The sequence below is a fragment of the Poecilia formosa genome, unplaced genomic scaffold (genome assembly GCF_000485575.1).
Source record: "Poecilia formosa unplaced genomic scaffold, Poecilia_formosa-5.1.2 Scaffold348, whole genome shotgun sequence".
Classification (NCBI taxonomy): domain Eukaryota; kingdom Metazoa; phylum Chordata; class Actinopteri; order Cyprinodontiformes; family Poeciliidae; genus Poecilia; species Poecilia formosa.
In genome coordinates this window covers 618,426-622,324 of record NW_006800287.1, presented here as the reverse complement: position 1 = coordinate 622,324, position 3,899 = coordinate 618,426, and the positions used below count along the sequence as shown (strand labels likewise).

At 37.5% G+C, this 3,899-nt stretch overlaps 1 protein-coding gene across 2 annotated transcripts in view; it reads right to left on the bottom strand.

Moving 5' to 3' along the window:
• The window catches only part of LOC103153392 (probable phosphatase phospho1), an 11,416-nt gene that overhangs the window by 6,459 nt on the left and 1,058 nt on the right, over positions 1-3,899 (bottom strand). The window contains exon 1 of one of the 2 annotated variants that reach the window (XM_007574304.2): positions 381-486. The exons of the other annotated variant lie outside the window; for it this stretch is intronic. The gene's annotated coding sequence lies outside the window, so the exon portion shown is untranslated. Of the gene's footprint in view, positions 1-380; positions 487-3,899 lie in introns of those variants that run through there. 2 annotated transcript variants of the gene reach the window in all.

The following is a 3,899-nucleotide window of genomic DNA, read 5'->3' as shown; positions in this document are numbered from 1 at the left end:
CACACACACACACACACACACACACACACACACACACACACACACACACACACACACACACACACAGGTTGTATACAACTCGCCAGCGCGGTGTCATTACATCAGAGCTGCTCAGTAACACAGGATGCCGGGTAATCTGCAACAAGATGTGCCAACTGCTGCAGCTGCATTACTAATGCAACCAATTCAAACTCTCCAACTAAGCCGGCTAAATTTAAACCCACAGCGCTATTCCTGAATAACAGACTGAAAGTCAACGGCGCTGCTCCGCCAGGAGTCATGTCACTCCCGCTACATTGGACATTTCCGAATGATACACAATTAAAATACTGTTTTTAAAAAAATAATAAATCAGATAAATTGGACGTAAGCAGGCCTACCGGTGACGGTGGTGGTGTATAGCAGGTTTAGCAGCCGGGCTCCCGCAACTGCATCCCGGTGACGCGGCGAGATTTTTTTTTTTAAAAAGGAGACTCCCGCAGCAGAGAAGGATTTACCTATTTAAAGCTGCCGGTATCAAGTAAGATGGCGTGAATGTAACGTCCGGTGGGGAGTTTCAAAATAAAAGCAACTCTGTGATCGTTTTGCTCAGAAATTAGCTTCTTGTTTTATAAAAATACATGAATTCATTGACATTAATTGAACAGCTGGAAACACCAGTCAAAGAGGAAGTATTATAAAACCACATAAGACGTGCATATGTGTTTTATTAAACAGTTAAATGTTTTAATTTGTAGTAATATATAGCCAGTGTTGCTTCATCCGGTATAATTTCATACATTTCAGATTCCTTCACAGGGTACACCGTGTACAGATGGGAGTTACTGCAAATATTACACAAATGTATATATTTCTGTTGTAGGAGAACGACCCACAATGAAACTCTCTAGGATTAAAAACGTAAAAGTTGTAATCACTGCACTATAATATTTATTTAAATAAATAAATATAAATTATCTGTTTGCTTTTACTGCAACAGAAAAGGAACAATTATTCACTGAATGAATCGGCATATTGAATATTTTTAAAAATAATTTTTTATTTTAATAATTTCTATACAATTAGTTTTTCTAGTGTTTTACTTAATTGATTTTTAATTATTATTACAAATATTATTACAGTGCAAAATACTTGCAATTTCACGGGTTTCAAGTAATCATTTTTACGGTTTATTTAAAAAAAATAGTTCCCATTAAATATTGTTTTTCTTGCTGTTTTAAAACTCTCCTAAATATTGATTTTTGACAGTAGGAGTTGATTTGTTGTTTATGCACTGCAAAAACTGAAATCTTTGTAAGATTAAATAGCTTAAATTAAGGGGATTTACGCTTGTTTTCATTCTGGCAAATTATTTTTTCTCACAAAGAGGTTCTACGTTAGAATGTTTTTCTTATTTTAAGTGTTTTGCACTTAATTATCCCCTGCCAGCATGCCTAGGTGGGACCCATGTGGGGAAAAGGAGGGCAGACTATATGGGTCCCATATGGGTTTGTCCGCGGGTTCCACGATGGCCTCACATGGGTTTGCCCATGTAGGGCCAGAGCCCATATGGGCCCTGCATGGGCCTTATATGGTGGTGGCCCACATGGGTTTGTCCATTTAGGGCCCATGTAGCGCCAATGTGGGCTGTGGCCCTACATGGGCAATCCCATGTGGGGCCATCGTGGAACCCGCGGACAAACCCATATGGGACCCATATATCAGCCCTCCTTACCCCCACATGGGTCCCACCTAGGCATGCTGGCTCATATTAAAACTTGATATTAAGAAAATATTACTTATGAGCAACTATATAGAAACTACAATGTCGATAGCTACACAGCAAATGTCAAGTCTAGAACTTATTTTTCAAAGTAAAAATTTCAAATTTCAAGCACAAAAAAGAAAAGAAAAATTTACTTAACTGCATCTCTTCAGATAATTAACACAGACATTATCCAGATGGAATCCCCCGTGTTGTCAATGAAACATCAGAAAACATGAACTTATATGCTTGTAGTTGACAGAGTGGACTGTAAATTGACATGTAATGTTTAAATAGTTGACGTAACACTTATAGCAATTTCAGAGACAAAAATAGTTTATTGTTACACATCTAGATAATTCCTGGAATGTTAATCTACCGTGGACCTTCATTAGTTTGATCTTCCACGGTCAGATGCCTAAATCAAAAGCAAGTCATGAAGACATAACATCTGGGTAATGAACCGTGCATTATTTTTCCATTTCATTGCTTATTTATTTCCTATTTTTTAGGTTGAGGTTTGCAATAGTTTCGCTCAATATGTGCATTTTAAATATACAATTAAAATGCAATAAAGTCTGTCTATTTTTATGTCTTGCCCTGACTTTTACTTCATGGGAGTTTTAGTTTTCTAACTTCTCGCAGCTTGTGGCTGTGCTGCAGTCCCAGCAGAGCTTTCTTTTCCGGTTCCATTTGTTTTCAAGCTGCTTATGCAAAAGTTTGCCAATACATATATGCATTTTTTATTTTTAAGTAAAGAAATTATGTTAAGTATTGGCTAGTGTCACTTTAAAACAAATCAAAGTGAAACATAAACTTGTTAGAGAGGAAAATATGTGTCCTCTGAACTTATAAGCTGTTACTTCCCCTTGTGGTGGAAATATCCATCTAAAAATAACTGAAGACATTTCTGCTGACCCGAAATATCAGCTATTACAAGTATCTCATCTACCACAGCTGAGGCCAAACAAAGGATCAGCAGGAGTTAGATTCTCTTCTTTTGCAGAAAGCAGCATTTCTTTCTACAAATGAGCAGTGTTACATTTTATTTGTGTCTTAATTTCCCATCAGGAAACACTGACACAGTCACATTTGTTGTGAATATTTCATGGTCAGAAACCAGTCCGTGGTAAACAGGATTCTGGTCAGTAAACTCCCAAAATTATTCATCACAAAGCTGAAGTTGGTATCCGATTCAAGCTTCCGATTCTGGAAATGATTGAAGGGCGATTCTACCTAATTTTTCACTATCTTCAGGATATTTAATCTACTCTAGTTAAAAAACGACAACACCTAGACACTTCAAGCCTGGACTAGATTATTCTCAACTAATAGCAGAATATTTAAAACCATGTTTGGGATTTGTAAAACCTTTATCTGATTTGTGAAACTTCACTAAAGTTCAGCTTACTATTCACACTCGTTGCATGCAGTTGTTTTTTTGTTTGTTTTTTTTTTCAAGCAGTTTTTTACACCAACATTTAAGTTCACTTTGGGATTAATAAAGAGGTTTTGAATTAGAGTTGAATTTGAAGAACACTGCATAGTGGGAATAGTAATCTGAATTTAAGCGAAGTTTCACAAATCCCATACAGCGTTTTATATATTGTACTGTTAGAATAATCCAGTCCAGGTATGAAGTGTTTAGGTGTTGTAGTTTTTGAATTAGAGCAGTTCTAGTGTGATCCAGATGCAGGGGCGGATCTACTGGGGTGGCATGGGGTGGCAGCTGCCACCCCAAACGAGAGCCTTGCCACCCTTGTTGCCACCCCAGTTAGTGACAATGAATTCAATAAATAGTTATGGCAAATCGGACATTAATGGCATGTAACTCTTTTTTCCGACAACATTGAATGCAACACAATGTAACCTGACACCTACTGCTAAGTAGCGGGAAGTGCGAGAGATAACCTTAAATCAGCTAATCAACCACCGCGGTGTTCAAGCGAAAACTTAATAATCACAATATAGACATTAAGCCTGACAGCATAAAGTAACAGACTGGATGTTCTGTTTTAGTGTTTTTGCTACTTTGTGTGGGAAATGTTTGTTTTTGGTGTTGATTCCCCTGATCGGTGATATCTGCTCTACCTGCTCTTTGACCTGTTGTTTGTCGGTTGCCATGGCAACATGTCATACAGAGCGAGAAAAGGCG